The sequence below is a fragment of the Vitis riparia genome, chromosome 17 (assembly GCF_004353265.1).
Source record: "Vitis riparia cultivar Riparia Gloire de Montpellier isolate 1030 chromosome 17, EGFV_Vit.rip_1.0, whole genome shotgun sequence".
NCBI lineage: Eukaryota > Viridiplantae > Streptophyta > Magnoliopsida > Vitales > Vitaceae > Vitis > Vitis riparia.
The window spans coordinates 9189555-9210509 of NC_048447.1; the positions used below are offsets into that span (position 1 = coordinate 9189555).

The window sequence follows — 20955 nt, forward strand, 5'->3', positions numbered from 1 at the left end:
TATTTAAAAATATAAATAATAAGATTAAGTTATAAAGAAGTTTCAAATAAATTATATTTACGTGGAAACAGAGGCTTGTTTCATATATCTGTTTGATTCTGCCTTGTAGAGATGTGATTGGATCCTTCGAAAAAGAGTCATCTTCCAAGAGCAACGCCTGAGGGGCATGGTTCAGAGAACGGGAGAAGGGGCCAGAATGCCACGTTCAGTATTGCGTGTATCTCGTTATAACACATCGTCATTCTCGTTTTCCAGAAGCTTCGCTAATACTTGGAGACAGCCCATCGTGGATACAAGGCTGAAGGGAGGGCCCATAATGCCACATGTGAGTATTGCGTGTGTGTCGTGATGACACGTCATCAACCACTTTTTCCAGAAGGTTCGCCAATACTCGGAGAGATGCCACGTTGGGTTACATGGACAGCACGTAATTACATGTAGGCCACTTCAACATTCGTTGCTCTTCTGGGTCAGCTTAGCCCAATGAATTGGGCTTTTTCCTACCCATCATTAAAGTAATCTGTGCTTTGGCTTTAGGTAAGTTACGAAGTTTTGTTTTTGCCTTTAACTCATAAGACGTTGTACGGCTATATGAAAGAGATGCTTAATTTAAACATCACGCAAACATTGTTCAAAAATATTATTATGATGATCTATAAAAATTATATTAATATAAAATTAATTTTTACTTTAAAAAAAAATATATATTATATATATATATATATATATAAATAAATAATTAAAACATTAAAGGATATTTACATTAAAAAAAAGGGGTTATTGTTGTTAGTTTTACAAAGTTGAAACTTTTTTCCATCTTTTATTCTATTAATCATAGGGTTATAACTTGGGCACGTTCATGGGTTGATAAAATATTATCATGATGATCTATAATAATTATATTAATATAAAATTAAATTTTACTTTTAAAATATATATATATATATATATATATATATATAATTAAAAACATTTACATAATTAAATAATAATAAAAAACGGGTTATTGTTGTTAGTTTTACAAATTTATAATCTTTTCCATCTTTTATTCTATTAATCATAGGGTTATAATTTGGGCACGTTCATCAGGTTGATAAAATATTATTATGATGATCTATAATAATTATATTCTTATAAAATTAATTTTTACTTTAAAATATATATATATATATATATAATTAAAACATTAAAGGATATTTACATAATTAAAAAAAATATTTTTCCATTTTTTATTCTATTAATAGTAGATTATAACTTGGGTAGGTTCATCCGGTTAATGACTAACCCAAGTTCAATCTAAATAAAGAAATAATTAATCCAGTCTGACTTCTAACCCAAGCACTTAATTTAAACTCAATTTAATTTTATTTTCTATGTTTAAATTAAGATTGAGTTAGACTCGGGTTGATCAAATTAAACTTAAATTGATCGAGTTATAAGAAAATAATTAGTATTATTGTATAGGATAATATATGTTATAAAGATTATAAAAATATTAAATCGGGTTTGGGTTAGATTTGGATTGTTCGATGTCAAGTCCAAATCCAATTCAAATTGAGTTCAAGTTAAAAAAACTTAACCTAATCTTAAATTAAATATTGAAAATAATTGTCCCTGATCAATCCTACGATGTATGACTAACAATGTTTACTTACTATTTGGGAGGAACCAAAACGCGGCATTAATGTTTAAGAAGTTAATACAGATTCTGAGATGTGAAATTGTCTGGAAAATTAATAGAGTTTCGGTTTGGAGATGATGAATTGTACAAATTTCTGTTGAGAATCGTAATAAAAAATGGCGGAAGAGCCGGATTATCAGAACGATGAAACCATCTTCAAGTGGGACGAAAAATCTCAACTATACTTCCATGCCAGGTCATTTTCTATTTCCGAATTAGGGTTTCACTCTTTCTTTTCCTAACTCAATCTTTTCTTCTCTTTTGTTGAATTTTCTAGGGTTGTAATCTCTCTTGATAATATGCGAAAAATGGAACCCCTCACTGTAGTGTTTCTTTTGTGTTTATATGTATGATGAACTTGTTTTTCTTAATTGCGTCCAGGTTTTATTCTTAAAATTCAAATTATGAAATCGTAATTGTAATTCTAGTTGTAGTTTGATGAGTCAATTGGGATAGTTTTATTATTCTTCGGTTTATTTGAAAATCAGTTATGTTGAGCGAGAGAAACTTCAAAAATTCTGTTAATGGCAGTTTTTTCGTGTTTATTGCTGCAGTAGTGGGTTTTATCATGATCCGAATGCTGGATGGTACTACAGCGGTAGAGACGGTCTGTACTACAAATTTGAGGATGGGAATTATGTCCTCTTGGATTCTCAGAAGGTATCGCTTGTTTCTGCTTATCTTTATTGGATTCTGTTGAGGTTTTAGGTTTTTTAGGCTGATTGATCCTGGATTTGGTGCATTATCAACATCTCAGGTTCAGGGTGATGAATGTGCAATAGATGAGGGTGGCGAAGTTCTTCCTGGTAATACCATTCAGGATGAGCAATGTACAAATTCATATTGCCGGAATGATGAGTATTACTCTTCATTTCAGGGAGATGAATCCAAGGGCATGGGAACTGCTGCTGATGAATGCACTTCAGGTGAACACTGCTGTAATAAGACTTAATAGATTAAGTTGCCTCCATGAAAGGAAAGGAAGGAAAAAAAAAATTTGATTCAGATGATCCCTGCTGTGCCTTTCATTTGTTATGATAAATTCATGGATACAAGACAAGTTTCTATTATTTTGTCTATATTATTTCTCAATCTTTCTTAATCTGAATGTATTACTGCCACCCCCCACCGGTACCACCTCTACCTCTTGTGCTGCTTTCACCAGTATAGTGTAAGACGTATTGCATGCTTTGTTCAATAAATTCATTTAAGCATTGATGTGACGCTACTAACATGATGGATTTTCCATACTCTTAGGGCCTCAAACGTGCAATTTTTCCTTAAATGCAGTGACTTTGATCAATTAACCATTCTCTTTTATCAATAGGGCATACAACATGTGTTAGCAGTCATGATGCAGAAAATCCACCCCCACCATCAGAATGGTATGCTTGTTTAGACATTGCATGCCCTTATTCTTGTCACTGTTAACATGTAGATATCTCTACTGACAGTGTTAATTTACTGTTTTTAGGCTAGAAGACACACTTATTGATCTATATTTGTCTGGTTATTCCACAACAGCAATCAATGCTACCGATGAAGTGAGGATGCCTTTGGAAACAGATGAGGGGGATAACTTTAAGTTGTCAGCTCATGGTTTGCCTCAAACTTTTCTATAATTTGTGGAGAGGAAGAGATAGTTCTAGGTGGAATGGAACTTAAATGGGTCTGTTTCTTGAGTTGCAGGAAATGGTGATGATCATGAGCTAGAAGGCGAATGCGTTCCGGAGGATCATCATGGTGTAACAGATTCAATTGGAAATGTTGTAGCCGAAGGTTTTGCCATTTTATTGGTTATTAACATTTTTAATTCTAAAATACTGATTTGGTTCATGTTTTCCTCACTTTTTATTGGTATCCATAGATGTGCTTCAATTATATGTACATTAAAGGTTTTGTTATATCCTATAAAGTATCAATAGATTGTTTTTTTTCAAGAGTCAACCTGAGATTTGTGAACGAAAGAATTATAGGAATCCGTATGGTCCAGTTTATGAAAATATTTCCAGAGACTGTAAAACCAGTTTCATTTTCATTTTCATGCTCTCATCCTTTCTATGGTTTATTCTTTTGAGCAGACTGTTTGTATTCTGTGTGATTTTTGGGGCATGGAGCTTTAAACATTGAAATAGTGGCCTACTCACCAATTTCATAGATTTTATTTGATTCATATAAGCATCTCTGGTGCAGGTGATTCCTGGGATGAAGAGAACTGGCGAGCACAGTATGGTCAAGTTATTAAATCTGAGGATTCCATTCCAAACTTCCCAGTTGTGGATCTATGGGATTGGGCAATGGTGTCAGGTGTCAAAAAGGATGGAAAAGGACAAGTGGCCAGGTTGGTTGGGCGGCTAGTGAGGCAATCCACTAAGCTTCATCCCTCTATGCCTTCTGGTGGTGGTCTTATGAAAACTGCCCCAATATGTGAAGTGCATCTTGATCTGGTACGAGTAACATCAGGTTTGGATTGTTCTCTATTGCAATTGACTATATTACAATCTATGTACACTATAGCACAGTGATTCTTGGTATTTTCTTAAATGCTCCCTTTCGTTGCTGAGAATGGAGAAATAGATATGAAGAAGGGAAATTGAATTTCTTATACCTGATTGGTTTTCGAATTGTTGCTGCAACATTCAAAATTTTTTCCTATCATCTCCAAAATAAAAAAGAATGACAAACGGTTGGTTAAAATTTGTTTTCAGCGTGCTACTTCAGCCCAAAGGAGACCTCGGATTCCTCAAAATCATATAATCTCTGGATAATAAATTTAATGAGGTCTTCTTAGCAATGCCTTTATAATGAACTGCTAAAGAGAGATTTCACATGTGTATCTAAATTCACTTGAAGGACAAATTGAGAGAGCTTTGACCTTTTTTTATGCTTTTTTTCTTCATTTCTCAAAATAACTACCGAGATTTTTATTTTTTATTTTATTTTTTTATTTATTTTTTGTTTTTTCTGATAAGAAATTATACTTGTATTAGATGAAAGTATGTAAATGTACCAAGCTATATAGTTTTGCATCTATATAAGAACCCAACCTAAAATAAGGGAAATTTCTGAGGGAGGAGACAGGAAGGACTTTAAAAGAGCCTTTATGTAGTTTTGTAAATAGCCCTGAAGATCCTCAATTGAAAGAGTAACATCTAAATCAATAGACTGTTTGCGGGCTTTTCCTGGCAAACCTGTTATTCTACTCTCAGCTTTTATGAATGTGAAATAGCGTGCTCATGATAGGTACAATACTTTGATTTAAAATCTCTTATTCTTTACCACTAAATTCTCTGTCCTTTTCCTTTTCTTATTCTGAATAGGAAAATGAGAAAATATATTAAAAGTGTCTAAGAGGAGGTTTAACATAGTACACACGATGTATGCAATGGATGCCCTAGTGTAGGCGAGAATGACATAAACAACTAAATGCCTCTCCTTACTTGAAGCTCAACCAATGTACCAAATCTCTCAAAGTCATTGTGTGATCCTCTATGACCACCCTAATTCAATTCACAAAAGCATGCATAGAATTGGATTCAATTGCTTGGTCTGACCGCCTGACATAATTAAAAGACCTCTTGTTCCTTTCCTTTCAAGAGTCCAAAACAAGCACAAAGAAGCAGCCCTCTAGGGTGTTTTTCTTTCTTCCCCACAAAAGAGTGATGCCAACCCAAGAGGTTCCTTCTAAGTGAAGAGTGCATTACCCAAACCACTCCAAAAAGAGAATATCAGTTGCCACTAAATTGTATTGATCTACTCTCCTAATTTTTATAAATCTGAGTAATCTGATTTAGTATTTTCTCGTCTATATTACTCAACAGGATCAATTCACCCACAGCACCCCTTCTTACCCAATGCAGGTGTCCATGTGTGGGGATGTGTGTGTGTGTGCGCTTTACTCTTAATGATATTGAAGTATTATAGCTGTTGAAATTTTCTTCTTTCAGGGCAGGTTTATAGGTTGAAGAGTCCTAGCTCAAGATATTTAGCTTCCTTGTCAATTTATGATTCTTCCAACCCAACAAAAGACTGGAGCTTTCCCAAATTGTCAGTTGATCAGAATATGCTTCCTCTATCTAAATGCCGAAATAGTGAATCCAAAGTGACAGATGGTGTTGCTATTCAGAAGGATTTATCTGTGCTACAGGATCCAAAGTCTGCATCTGACAAGGTAATTTTCAGCTGTGCAATGTAGAATTTGGAGTTTGACACTGAAATAGTACCATTTCTTGTATGGTCATATGCCCCTAGTGTTCAAATGCCTTCTAAGAAAAAAGAATATAGAGAACCATATGTGATAATTGTATATGAAACATCTCTTTGCACAACCCATCCAATTGCTTTCAACTTTCCAAATATGTGTTATGATTGAACAGAGGGCAATTGGCCTTGATAACAAGAAAATAGATGTTGATTAATTATAATCAAGGATGAAAATATTAAAAGTTTGTTTGATAAAAAAATATATTAAAAGTTTGATTTTATGGAAATATCGGAAATATCATATGGAAATTCTATAAAAAAATTTGGTGAGATGAAAGTTAATCAAAACTGATGAAAATGTCGGAAAAAAAACAAATGCTAAAAAAATGATAAAATGAGCAATAATACACATACTATAAAAAATTATAGTTAATCTTTCTAAAAAAACCAATATATATATATATATATATATATATATATATATATATATTATATATATATATATGATAAAATTTGTGATGTTGGACAATTATATGATGTGCATTGATAAGAAATATGAATTTTGAAAGTGTTATACTTAATGTTAATGTAAAGATAAAAAAATTTTAAAATTTTTTAACACAATATATATATATACATATTGTAACCATATATATAGTAAAATTAAACTACCAATGAAATTATTAATTTTATTGAAGCATTTTTATTATATTTTGAGTAAAAAATTAAGTCATTTGAAATTTTTAATCAAGATTTTATATAAATATTTTATTTGAAACTTCATTTTAAAAATCTCTTTTAAAAATTTATTTGACAATTTTTTTTTTTTTTTTTTGCTAATTTGTTTAAATTGTTAAAATATTGAAAGTTGTATTTCTAATTTATCGTATAAAATTATTTTTGTTTAAACTTATTTTATAATATATTAAAAGAATTTTTTTATTTTTATTTTTTGATATTTTAGTCATTTGCCAATAGTTCTAAGACTTATATTTTATAATATAATAAAAGTTACTTTTTATTTTATTTTCTTTATGTTTTAGTCGTTTGCTAGTAACCTTAACTTTTAAAATTTTTTAAATAAAAAATTTTAAAAAATAAAAAATAAAAATAAATGAAAAGTTAAAGTTGACTTTACAGGCCATGTTCTTTGAATGCTTGAAAGTTTGCACAATCATAAATTATCATCACATTGAACTCTATAATTTATTCTGTGGAATATATGTATTGTCTCGCAATCTGCCTTGTTTTCCTTTTAAATTATCTCCTATTTTATTGCCAGCATAAAAGCCATGTGTATAGGGATAGAGCTGCAGAGAGAAGAACTTTGCATGGAGGTTTGGTGTGGGTCCTGGACAAAAGAATTTAGTTGTTGGAGATGCTATGCCATCATCTCCTGTTTCTGTCTCAACAGAAGAAGCTGCAGCTGAAGCCTTGAACATGTCCTTTGGAGCTGGTAGTTATGCTAGAAGAATTCTAGAAAGCATGGGTTGGAAGGAGGTATTTCTTAAATTTTAAAGCTTTGTTTTAAAGAAAGAGATGCTTTATGTAATGGAAGTTAAGGTGGTGTCCCTTTGTTTTAGGCAGATAACAGCATAAGCGTCAATTCTGCAATGTGGTTGATTTTGGCCTTATATATCCTGTAGAAAATCCATTTCAGGCACATGAAGTCCATTGCATAGATCTAAGCATAAGACCTTTAACTGAACACAAAATACTGGAGCAAACAAAATAAGATGTGATTGGTTCTAGTGAAAAAATGGTTTCAAATTCAATGGAGTTTGTAGGTTTCATGACCCCTGATTATATCAAATAGATGGTGGGGATAGATGAATCGATATTCTTAATTATTTTGACCGATGACATATGTGTGCTCCTGTTTCACTAACACTACTCACATATTTCCCCTCTCAAATTTAATGTGTAGGGAGAGGCACTTGGCAACACCGCAAAGGGTCTACTGGAACCATTAGAAGCAGTTGCAAACAGAGGAAATGCTGGATTGGGTTGGATCCATAGCAGAATGAAACACAACTGAAGCAAGTGGGTGTTATCTGAACTTGGTGTTGTCATTTAGACTTCGATGATGGGGGAGATGGTAAACTTAATGGACTTCTGCAATTTAGTGGGACCTGCTTCCGGTGCTGCTTTGTTGTATTGTCCTGGAACATTTCAGAGATAAAGAGCGTACCTTTTCTTCTTTCTCATACGCAAAAAATTGCTAATATGGCAATGTACCGTCCTGTCCTATAGTTCACAAGCAATTTCCGCATGACCCAGCATCTGATGAAGGGAAATGCTGCTGCACTTAATGATGCATGTAAGATCTTTCATTTTGTATGCGGTAGATTAGGGAACAAATGATTCTATTCAAGGCTTTTTTAAATGGTGGCCTGTGTCGCAAGCAGCGTATGAGATTCATACCACACTAATCATTATGATTCAATTAGGTTTGTATTGACTTAAAACTCAAAACTCGTTTTTAACTTCAAGTAATGATTTTAAATTATTTTATTAAAATTAAGTTACTAAGTCATTTTAAGTCATTAAGTTATACATCTAACACCTTCCAAATACGCATCAGCTATCCCACAGAAAACTGGATGTATTTGAAATGCAAATTGGTCAGGTAGCAGCTTTATGTGGCTGGGTTGAGATAGAAACTTGAACAGCATTCTCCAAAATGCTTCATTGGTACAAATCCATGCCAGCTGCCGCATTCACATTTTGCAGACCAATGGACTCTGGAGGGAACGAGGAATATAATTAACCTGGAGGCCCCTTTACCTGATGCAAAGCTGCAGCTCAACATGCAATGTCAAAGGTTTGTCACTTTTATTCAATCATAAAAAATGAAAAAAGTGAAAGAAGCATGCTCAAATGAAAATCCCAGATTAATGTTTAATGTACAGACAATGAGCGGGAACAAAAATTCAATAATTCCCTAATAGCTCGGTGCACTTGAGCTAAGAACCAAATTAATGTTAAATGTACAGACAGCGAGGCCAAAAATTTGAAATTTCCTAACAGCTCAGTCAAACCTAAAGCTCAGTTTCCATCTTCCACAGGTATCGTTGCATCATCACTAACTTTCTTATCGGAAGCTGAATCATTATTTTCAGCTTCCATTTGCGTCTTCTGCTCCAGCTCTTCCTTCAGCCTTTTGAGCTCCGAATCCTTCTCTTCTAACTGCTCTTGCAAGATTAGCACCTGCAATAAAAAGATGCTTTAAATATAAATCTCTATTATGAAACTGTAACCGTAACAAGAACAGTAAATCTCAACCACACAATTGAGGATTGATTCTCCTTCATCATCTGATGTTAAACAAAACACAAAACTACAATGAATTAAATATTCTAGATCTGTAGTCTTCTTCAAACACCGTTTATTTGAGCCAACCAAGCCAAATTGTGGATTTCTAATAAACAAAAAACATGTTAAAGAGTCCAGCCACAAGAAGGCAAGGTCATTGACATCTTAAAGTCAATCATTTAACTAAATACTACAATTACAAGGCACCTGCCACACCCCAAAACCAAAGAAACAAGAGAACTTGATGTTATCTGCCATTGAAATACTTAGGAAACCAGCTTCATCATTATCCACACTACTGCTACTGGTTGTGACTCAGTTATGTACGACATGATCAATGCCAAACCAATTTGGGCAAGCCCTGTAGACCACCGTCTGACCCACATCCGCATATGTACCCATATGCACAATCCTAACATGGTCCTTTCCTTCCTTATTTCCCCTATCCTTATTTAAGGAAGCTTAGGTGGCGGATGTTTGGAACTCCGAAGGTAAAGGGGGTTGTTGGGCTCCTCAATTCTCTAGGCCCTTTAATGATTGGGAAATGGAAAGTGTGGAGTGCTTTTGATGAAGCTCCAAGCAAAAGGATGCATAGGGATGTGGAAGATAGGGTGATATGGACGACCTTGAGTAGGACTTTTCGGTTAAATCTCTCAATTCTGTTTTGGAGCCAGGTGACTCTATTATTCCAAAGAAACATCATTTGGAGATCTTGTGCACCACCTAAGGTGACTTCTTTCGCATGGGAAGCGACTTGGGGGAAAGCCTTAATTTTGGATCAGGTCCAAAGGGTATTCTTTGGCAAATAGATGTTTTTTTTGTCACTCTGAAGAAGAAGTTGATCACATTCTTCTTTACTATGTGCAAAGACGTGATTTCTTTGGCAATTTCTGTTTTCTCTCTTTACGGTGACTTTGGTTCTCTCCTATTCGGTTAAGGAGACACTCCTTGGGTGGCATGATTTCTTTGTGGATAAAGCCCGCAAAAAGTCTTGAAAGGTGGCTTCCTTATGTATCTTTTGGGCAATGTGGAAGGAAAAAAACATGTTAGCGTTTGATAATATAGAGTTCTCGATCCAAATGATGAAAAATTCTTTTGTACGTAATTTGTGGTCTTGGTCTAGGTATTTGTAGATATGGACCCTTTTTCTCTCGTTAGCTTTATTGATTGGTTAGGCTCTAAGTGAAGGCAGGTGATGTTTTTTGTTCCTCTCCCTCTCCCTCTCAGGTGACCTTTAGGTGGCTGGTATATACTTCCTAATACTTTGGGACGCTGTTTGGCATCTCCTTTTTTAATATGTACACTTTCTATCCTACCTATCAAAAAAAAAAAAACAACCAATAGTGCTATGTGGCACACGGCATTATCAGGGAGAGGCCACCACTAGTGCTCCTAGTAATAGTAACAACAGAAAGATAATACTAATAGTAACAATAATGCTATGTGGCACATGGCATTATCAGGGAAGACCACATGGCATAACATGATTGCATATAAAAATGCTTGAATTGCTCATCGAGATTCAAGTAGCCCCCACTCAGAGACTACTGATATGCCAAATCAAGCCCCTCTCAGAGGCCACATATCTATCATCTGAGATAGCATTTAACATGTGCTAGGAGAAAGAATTTCTTTTAACTTAAAATTTTTAATTGGGAAACTGATTAGCCTGGCAATATTAGGTTTATACTTTCAAGCCACAGTCCAAAATTAATCAGTCCTGCAAAATTAGGCTTCACCCAGCTCACAGGATCATCCAATTCTAACACATGTAGGCCTGACAAAACGACTAAATTTACTCAGGGCCACTGGGGACATGTGACTTGAATGTCTCTTGGGATTGCCAGAAATCTCCAGTTGGTTGCATTGAAATGGATGAAAGCAAAGAAGACTAGGTCTTGTGCAACTAATTGGGTTGGAAGAATGTAGTAAGATTCTGATTTTTTTTCCCCTAGAATATAAAGCAACGACATGGAGCATTAAGCTTTACACATCAGTTAAAACAATGACTCACTTCAAGTAAACAAAGAAAATGAAGAGATGCAGGGATAGAAGAAAACCATTTCGTTTGACTTTTCCACATCATTGGTCAGTCCCTCCATATGTTGTACAGTCCTGTATTTAATGACATAGGTTGGGTAAAAAATGGCATCATTAAATAATATAAAAACTGATAGAACAAAATGGAAAATATAGTACAAACAACAATATTTATTTGACAACATAAAAGGTTTAACCTTGACTATCACCCTTTATTTTTCTTAAGGATGAAATGAACACCAATGGCATGAATAACAAAATGTTCCACTCCTAACAAAATTAATCTGAAAATGAAAGTGTTTGACAATGAAAAGAACAAACAGAATTTGGAGCATAGCATGCATTGGAAAAGTGAGAAAAATGAATCAGGTTTCCTTTTTGAAAGTGAATACAAATGGCTGCTCTCCATACAACTCGTAAGTCTCTTTTCGTCAAACTTATTGTTTGTTTCCCTCAAGATCAGTTGCTCGGATAAAAATACAGGTAATGACAACATACTGCATTTTTCTCTTTTCCAAAGGTATACACATATTTTTCCATATAATCTAATAGAACATACATGATATAATTCCTCATTCAAAAAGAAAAAAAATTCAAAATCAAAATGTCAACCGATTTTTGGGGGCATATCAGTCTGTTTGAGCGGGCAGTCATTGCCAACCAGAAGCACTCTTCAGAAGCCATCAGCAAAAACATGTAGAGTGCAGGCCTTAACATTATAAAAAAAAAATACCCATAGCAAGTGAAAGAGAGAGATGGAATATATACCACTGACCTTCAAATTGACTTCTGAGCTCTGCATTTTGAGATTTTTGCAAAGCAAGTTTCATTGTTAATTCATGCATCTGCCAGCAAAACATTGTTGAACAAACAACAATCAATCAAACCTCATGCCATAAAATGAAATTTAAATAAAGAAAAAAACATAAGTTCCAAAATCATAAGTATAATAATATTTATTTTATGTACAGTTTTCATTTCATGCACAGTGCAAGTATGTTATACATGTCAAAATTCAGTAATGTCAAAAAATAGAACCAAAGAAAAAAAAGTTAAAAAGATTGCCCTCTTCTTTCTTCTGTCTCTTTGAAGCTCCATAAGCAGAAAAAACCAAATATAAGATCATAGAGCATAAACCCTTTCAAAAAAGTTTAAAGTAGGAAATGTAATATATGGTATTAAATGCATAGGTAACAAGAAATTCATCTAATGTACTAGCAGCACCTTTCCCTCAGAAGCTATATTTCCATTTCCTCATTTTCCTCTGCAGGGTTCGGCATTTTGCCATTAGCATCTTCCCCATCTTGCTTTGTGGAGTAAAATTGACAGCAGCAACATTATCCTGCAACTCCTTCACTTTTTTTCCTTCTCCTCAACCAAATTCTGGCATGGCATGAGAACATTGTGAACAGGCTATTCAAAAACAAATTCATCACCACTACCTAATCTCAAATACAGCATGCAACAATATAAATTATCAACCTTCAAATCTAGAATCTGAAAACCCCTGTGCGCAGGAAAGTTCAAAATGAAAAAACAAGCACGATAGAAATCATTTATTTCGAAACTACATTAGCAAAAATATCCAGTCAGAAAGATGAAATGTGACTTATAACCAAAGCAACACACAAGCCAAAAGGATAGACCAAAAACACTTGAAAGATGAAAATGACACTCTTGAATAATGTTGAAGATCGTCAAGTGAAAATTGAAGTAATTCCTTGAGCTACTTTAAAAATAAAAATAAATCAAATATATTAAAGCGCCAAGAAAAAGGTGCAACCCAAGTATAAAAATGTTGTATAAAAAAAGCCCAGAGATACCAAAAAAAGTAAATAAATAAAATAAACAAAAAGCAAACAGAGAGAGGAGAAAAGGAACCGAAGTACCCCAAAACTTCACATACAGCTCAGCACATCAACAAAGTCAAACCCAGCCTAAAAATGACTATTCACACAAAAAAAAAAAAAAAAAAAACTATATAAAATGCTCTGGCCTATGGAATAGGGAGTCTTTATTTTCTTCCTTTCCTTTTTTTTTTTTAAAAAAAAAGATTATGATCCTTCTTCTAAAGTGGCACTCCCACAATTTCAGAACACTGAATTCCAGGGCTGTGAAAGCTCAATTTGTTATTATGTGGAAGTTTGCTAATAAAAGAAATGCAGAAATTGCATAAACAGTTTTCCTAAGGGCTTTTCACTATGCACCAGTTTCATAATCACCTTTCCCCGTGCACCTTTTATACCATTTCCATGAAAATTGACCCCCTGGTCAATTCTTTTTTGTTCCATGCTTTCCCTCAATTGTTTCCACTTTCACTTCTTGCTTCGTTTTCCACTCTTCATACTCACGATGGCAACAATAGATAACATAGGAAATGGAAAGCCTAAATATGAAAAGCTTTATTTCATTCCAGGTGACAAAAAATGTTCTGCAGAAAGTTCCCTTGTATACCTCCTATGTATTTTGGTGTGTTAATTGATAGGTGCTGTTAATATATTTTTGTGCTTGCATATCAAAAAAAGGAAAGTTGGAAAGTGACCATAAAGTTTGAGAAAAACCTTTCATTTTTTATTTTTATTTTTTGAAAACTCCATGCTTATCCCATTGTGTAATCAAAATCAATGTACAACTTCCTAGAATACAATGACAACTTTCAAACCAGAATTAGCTAAGAAAAAAATTATTACATTATTTTTCAGAGTTTTATTTCTTGCACTTCCAAAAGTTTAACTCCATTTCCATAATGGATCAACCAAAGGTCAAAAGTTGAACACTTTACAAGCTGGTTAACCATAGAAGTATATTGCCACATCATAATGAACCTAAAAACTTGGGATGTTCAGCCTGGATGGTACATATCCATATCCAACCAAAGCATGCAAAAAATTCATATTAAGTTTCTAAGGGATGAACTCTTAGATCCAGCCCGATTAAAAGAAGAAAACATATACATATAAAGCATCAATTGCAAAATAATTTAGGCTTCCATCATAAGTTTCGGGCATGCACCTTTAAACGTGTGAACTCTTCATGAATTGCTGGATCTAGTAATAACCTCCTTGCCTGTTGGATTTATCACAATAGCAAACTACATCAGTAGCAAAATAATAGGACCAATCAATGCAGCATGTATTAATCATAAGCAGGGCAAGTAACAAAACTTTTAGGGCGGACCTGAGAATTTTCAGATAAATAGGGGCTAATAATTCTAGAATTACTGTATACCACAACACAGACAACAAAACAAAACCAAACCAAAAGCCCAAAAAAAATGATGAGCTTATTTGAAGGGTGGATAATGAGAGAAGTAAATAACCAAACTCAGCACTGTTCTTGTTGTCCAAGACTGCAAAAAGCATGGAAAGCCCCCTTCATGGCTTAATAGAAATTGATTGTAAATGCAGAGAACTAAAGCATACCGCAAAATCTTGTACATTAATAAGATAGGGGTTTGAGGGATGAAGGCAATTCTCAGGTTAGCAAAACTATTCACTATTCTATGTACTTTCAATCAGTAATCTAGAAAATGGGAAGTGATATATCACTATTATGAAGAGAAAAGGCAAGAGGGTGTCACCCTAGTGCAATCCCCTTGAGCTATCAAAAAGCTTCTTCCCTCATTGAGAAGTGAGAAGGCACCCTCGTCCTTCTGTTGTATCCATTCTTGTTTTCTTTCTAAAAAATTGATGGATTTCAGGCGAAAAGAAAATAGAATAATGCATCAGGTACAACATCGTGTGTGTGTGTGTGTGCATAGACATCAAGTGCAACATCATGTGTGTTTGTGTGCATAGGCATCAGGTACAACATTATGTACCAGTTCAATAAATTGATTTAAATTCCATAATGGTTTGCATCAATGAAGTAAGAATGTCTCAAATTGGATTAATGGATATCAAGAGCTTCTGGCCCAAGCATAAAGGTTTTGTCATATACCTCTCCTAGCAGTTCTTCAGGTAATTTGAAAAATAAATAAAATAAAATAAAAAATAAAGCAATATTTGAACAAAAAAAAATCAGATTTTTGAGAATAATGAGAAGTTTTATCATGTACTTGTTTTAGCAGGTTTTTGTTATTCCGATGTTGACATGGTGAAATTGTATAATAGTTGGATTTCAAATAGTGACTCAGAAAATTTTGAAGATAGTCAACATAGCAAGAAATTAGGTCCAATCAAAAAATTGTTTTTGTTCAAGGAAAAGTCCCATTAACAAAGGTATAAGTATGCATGTGTGTATTTATGCACATAAATACATGTCATGTGTAGTGGCATGGGCCGTTTGAGGACAAGAAGGCGTACGAAGGTGTGGAAAGCGGGACCATTATGTTTGTTTTGGATGGTGTGGAAGGCAAGAAATAGAATTGCCTTTGAGGGGGAAGAGCTCTCTATCCAAAGGCTAAAAAGTTCTTTTGTTTCTTGTCTTTGGTTGGAAGCAAAGGGGTGCTTAGATGATGCTCCTCTAACTCTTTTCAGCTTGCTAGATTGGTCGGGTCATTGGTGAGGGCAGGCTGGTTGTATTCCTTTTATTTTATAACTTGGTTTTATTGTGGTGGAGGCTGGTGGTAGCTGTATACTTTTTGTATAGCTTGGGCTGCTTTTTTGGCAGCCCTTTCTAATATATTTTCCTATTTATCTATCAAAAAAAAAATATGTCAGTGTGTGGCAGCAAGCAAGTGTAAATGGCATATATATGGCTAAGAAAAGGGAATTTAAATTAGAATCCTAATCTGTAGAAAAATCTAAGACCAAGACCCTAGAGATGTCATAAATAAACAATGCGAGAACAGGAAACAGGAAAATAATATTATCCATAGTCTCTGAACTTTCACCTCTACAAAAACTTAATGCCCCCATAAGGAACAAAATTAAAATTTTATAATACCTGCATTGATGGTGGCTTCAGTTGTGCTTTCAAATCCCGGACTGCAGACTGGGAATTTAAAAATGAATTTGGTATCAGACAGAGGTGACATTACACAGTTACATTCAAGAATCCAATGTCCTTAACTGAAGAAGCAAAGAATACAAATCTTTACAAAACAATATGATCAAAGGATAACCAGATGACAGAGAGAAAAAAAGAGGAGACGGTACAATATAAGTTACTATTCAGGCATCAATTTTGAAAACCATTGAAGAAATTCTGCTTATTCTCATTCTTGTATTTCAATAGCTAACCCAGAATCAGATTGTTTCAACTTCACAATGATTTGTACTCACTGAGAGCAAGGTCAAGCGATTTCAATACAAACACCTACTAGAATTTTTGGTCAGAGATTCAATGCAAGATTAGTGTGTTTGGTACTTCATTTCCGTTATGTATTCTAGGATTCTTCTAGGACTTTGATGTTCTGATGTCATGGTATTTCTTGAGTTTGTTTGGTTGTAAACTTTTCTCTTTTCTGTTCAGTCTGCAATTTTTGAAAGATAGCCCATCCTTGTATTTTCCAATTTAATAAATATCCTGTTTCAATCATAAACATTTAAAAAAAAAAAATGGCTCCTCTCCAAATAAATTTTGCTCCTGTTAAAAGAATTAAGGTATATACATTTCTTTTAGATAATTCTATCAAAGATTGTAACATGAAATTACACCTTGTGCACATAACATAGAATAAGGATCAAACAGAAAAAATTAAAAATGATAACCTTCAATTCTGCAATCTCCTGCTCCCGTTTAGCAAATGTTACAATGAAAGCAGCTTCCTTTTTCTTTGCTTTTTCTAGCTGATTATAAGAAAAAAACATGGATTAAATCCTGCATGAAGCATGATGACTTCTTATGCAACTAAAAAAGACAAAATAAAATTTGACAGGAAACCTGTTCTCTCAATGACTCTTCAGAGGATTTCAGAGTCTGAAGATAGTTGACCACTAGTTTAGGTTCTACAAAGAGAAAAGAGGATAACTTTTTTAAGAAAGCAAATGAAACGCACGCCATATGATCATAAACAGCTTTAGTTCTAACAGCATGACAATTCTATGCCAAAATGCATGATAAAATATATTATGAAAGAAACTGAAGCACTTGACGAAAAGCCTAACCAAGAGATGTGCCTGCTGGTATGAAGGAATCATTCTGAAATGAAGAATGCCACTTTTGAATCTCTGACCTTGCAGCTTCAAGCTCCGTCTGAAATCAGTGCAATCGTAATTCAGTCATCCATAAAATATTTTGAAGAAATGAGGAAGAGCAGAATAATAGTAAAAGGATAAGCCACAAAGCAAAGCTTCAACCCATTGGGTCAAGGTTTTTTAACCTTAAAATTGGGAATGGTAGCATTCATGTAATCACAGTAATTCCCAAAAAACAATACTAGCGTATACTCGGACAAGGATGACTACTTGAAACATCTCAAAAACACAAGCATTCTTGGGCTAAAAGGAACCTTAATTTGTTTCAATAAATAACAGAAGATGAAATATTTAAATCAAAAGGTAGCAGAAGTGCATAAAAGAAACAAAATAGGATCAAAACAAAAAAGCAGTCATGATAATTACAACTTAAGGAACTTCCTAGCAAGGTCTAATAATTGCTTGATATGCAGTCTCTGCAAGGCAAAGAGCCCTTGAGGCTGTGACTCAAGTGGGGTATGAAATTGGGATGGGCATGTGAAAGGGTTTAAGGTTTGACTCCAAGTAGGAACCCAAAAGAGAGAAAAAGAAAAGGCAGGGATCTCGAATAGAGAACATCCTCAACCAGGATTTTGAAGTCACTCAAATGTCAGGAGGATAACTGGGAAATTGAGGCAAGGGAATGAGAAAAGTAGGGATGGAAAAATATAAGATGGTTAGTTCTGAGTCCGATAACAGTCTGGTATAAGCAGTGCATGCCTGACCTGGAACATCTTGGAACATGATTTTGGACAGGAGATGGTAAAAAATCAACATGGATTTGATTGAATTTTCTTTTCCATTTTCATTTTTGTTTTCTTTAACCTTTTTCTCCATTTCTCGGCTGACATTGCAAGCCAGATTCTTAGATTTATCAGTTTTATACCAGGAAAAAGAGAAATCGAAATGGCCAACACCAAACAAGATTGGAAAACCACTCCAAAATTGCTAAGAGAAATACAAAGAAAACTAGAAAGTTCTGAACATTATATCTGTGTTATTAGACTACAAAATAAAATATAATGAAAAGGCAAACCCCAACCTCACCCAGTTTTTGTTCTGTTCTCTTTCGGCATTAATGAAAAGTGAAGAAAGTCATAATGGAAAAGAAATAAAAAGAAACACCTTGATATTCAAGCTGGTTCCCCATAGACTTCATTGAGTGGTTGTGCCATAAGTAATTAGAATGAGGCTATGGAGGTTGGTTGTTTCCTTTTTCTTTTTAGATGTATACTTCTCATATCCTAAGTGTCTGTCCCTTTTTTATTGGTGCTTTTAATATATTCTCATTTCCCTATCAAAAAAAAAACAAACACTTTGATATGGATAATAACCCAGTCAAAAATGAGAAAATAAGTGAGAAATGGGTTGAAATCCCAATGAAAACTTCCTTTTCCTTTCATTCCATCTAGAAGCACAGAAACTCAGTTGATCTAAGATTTTTGTTTTCTTGCGCCACAAACTTTTTTATTACATTAACATGAATTGTAAACAGATTACCACCCTGGAACTGACCTATGTGTAATTGTCTGGAAACAAACTTTGGACAATGATTTTCTGTTTAAAACTGGCTTTTCTGAATTTGACAAGCTTAGGGAATGAAACGAACAGAAAAAATAAAGCCACTCCTAAAAGATGTGGTCTTTAATTAAAGAACATGGCACTACATATGGCTAAATAGTGGCCAAGGATTTATGTTCAATTTAAGGCTGTGTTGGTGTTCTTCTTCCTTATTGGCTGAAGTCTAATCCAAAGTCAAAGATTATCACACAGCTTCATTACATGGATTCTTTTTCATTGCTATGCTCAACATAGGGCCACATCCATCATTAAAGTAAAGACCATTACATCTTTTTTCACAGCATTCGCCCATCTTTCTGTTGGCGTTCTCACATATATAAGCTCCACATCCATCATTCGATCAACAATTTTCCATTATATGGGCACAATTTTATGCCCTAAATTTGTATGAGAAAGTTGTGCACAAGTCTGTTACATCTCTCACCACCACATGAAGGGCATGGAGTGGCAAGCTTCCATAGTGCAAATGTTTAACACCACTGAATAGAAAAAGATAGATTTAATATGAATAGCATAAGCAGGCAACTCAGTTTACCACATTCTTTTTTTTTTTTTTTTTTTTTGATAACTGGGAAACTTTCCGTGATAGAACCCTTCAAACTCTCCATAGGAAAACCCAAGCCTCGAGGTGTTGACTATACCCGCCACAATAAGCACCGAGTAATCCAAGGCATTCAAACAACAACCAGAATCGAACCTAGGACCATGTGCCTCTACCATACATCCTAGCACTCGCCCTAACCAACTCCAAACCCTGACAAGCTCAATTTACCATATTCATAAATTTAACTGCAACTTATAAAACTAATCAATTATGAGGTAAAACCTAAACTATCATAGGAACGCCTACCTCTTCCAAAATGTGAAAAGATCTGACCATCCACAAAGAAGAATTTACACTACATATTAGGATACTATTATCTTCCAAAATGTGAGAAATGCTTGAAAACACAATATCAAAATTTGGAAGTGCAAGCATATCCAAATTTGAACTGCAAGCACAAGTAAGCTTTATTTTTCAAGGAAACTGAAAACTCATAAAGGATGTTGGTGGTTACAAAACACTTTTCAATATATTGGAAAAAAATTTATTTGCCTTGTTTTTGGGTCCTTCCTTTTTCACCTTTTAGGAGCACCATGAATGTGCTAGTGCTCACACCCTCTTAAAAACTCAAGATTTGCAAGAAAGAGAGAACTGAGAGTTAGATGCCATGCGAGTATTTTTTAAATCTATAAAGAGAATGCAGTCCATATGAGAATGAAGGATGGAATGAAATGGAACACTAGAATAGAAGCAGAATTCTTTTTTTATATATATAGGTAAGAGAATATTATATTAAATAAAAAGTATACACAATGCATACAAAACAACAAAAACCAGAAGAGGCGAATACACAAAAATAAGCAACCACATCCTACAAGGAACCTAACCAATCCACAAAATCTAACGGTGACATAACACCATCCCCAATGGACAATCTAACCCAATCCCAAAATAGATACAAAAAAGAACTTTTAATTGTTTGGTCTAAACTTTCACAATTCTCAAAAGTTCTCCTATTTCTTTCCCTCCAGATGGACCAAAAAAGGCATAAAGAAGCAATATTCCAAACTTTTCTCCTTTTTTTGGCAACTAAGGAACCATCCCAACTCAAGAGCACCCCTCTCACAAAAAAAGTGCATCACCCACTGTACATCAAATAGGAGCAGAATTCTTGGTGAAACCTTGAGAGGGAGCAAAATTCACCACTAAAGAGTTCCAAATGTTGGTCACACCATCAAGGGTGACTTTGTTTGTGTGGATGATGGTGTGAAAGAGAATTCTGACCTTGAACCATCTCAAGACAACAGGGTCACGTATAGTTAGAGGAATTGTCATGGTAGGAGGGATGCGGAATTGGTTAATCATCTGGTGATCCACCACCTAGTTGTTCGGGAGGTTCTGATCTATGGTTTTCTATTTGTTTCAGATGTTTTTTTTTTTTTTTTTTTAATCTTCAGAAAGGCATTTCACAG

General features: G+C 34.3%; 1 long non-coding RNA gene and 2 pseudogenes across 1 annotated transcript; 1 reads left to right on the top strand and 2 right to left on the bottom strand.

The window, feature by feature from the left end:
- The first annotated feature begins 1797 nt into the window (after positions 1–1797).
- LOC117904709 lies at positions 1798–8267 on the top strand (annotated as a pseudogene).
- Positions 8268–8737: 470 nt separating this feature from the next.
- On the bottom strand, positions 8738–11306 carry LOC117904718. The gene is made up of 2 exons (XR_004649620.1): positions 11260–11306; positions 8738–9094 (listed from the first exon to the last, which is right to left on the bottom strand). It is a non-coding gene; the product is annotated as an uncharacterized LOC117904718 (long non-coding RNA).
- A 507-nt stretch (positions 11307–11813) lies between these two features.
- Positions 11814–20955, bottom strand: part of LOC117904070 — a 13790-nt pseudogene continuing 4648 nt past the window's right edge.